Raw genomic sequence first — 537 nt, 5'->3', positions numbered from 1 at the left:
GCAGGGTCACTATGAGTCGGAACCGACTCCACGGCACACAACAACAACAACTCATATATTAGAATAAGATCCCTTATGTAAACCAGAATAACTTCATTTTTACAACACTCCTTAATAGCCATCCTGCCTACTACAATAGCTCTTCTACTATGTAGGAAGTACTATATTATTTCAAAATCACTGATTAGCAAACTCTTCCCTTCTTCATAATTTGTGCTAATAAGGACACTAAAACCTTTCAGACTCATTTAAAATGCGAAAAATAAAGGTCTTGTTTTTGGACTCTCTGTATGCTTATAATTAGGAATTTCTCAACACAGAGTGCAAATAGCAGCTTAGGAATTCAACAGTCATTTGCAACCAAATTTTAATAGCATGTATCAAAGAAAGCAAGAAATGATTTCCTCTATAACAGATTTTGTTGTTGTTGTTGTTAAGTGCATTTGAGTCGGTTCCGACCCATAGCGACCCTGTACAGGGTTTCCGAGGGTGTAAATCTTTACGGGAGTAGAAAGCCTCATCTTTCTCCCGTGGAGC

This window comes from Chrysochloris asiatica, unplaced genomic scaffold (assembly GCF_000296735.1).
Source record: "Chrysochloris asiatica unplaced genomic scaffold, ChrAsi1.0 scaffold00066, whole genome shotgun sequence".
Classification (NCBI taxonomy): Eukaryota; Metazoa; Chordata; class Mammalia; order Afrosoricida; family Chrysochloridae; genus Chrysochloris; species Chrysochloris asiatica.
Note: the sequence above shows the minus strand (reverse complement) of the source record.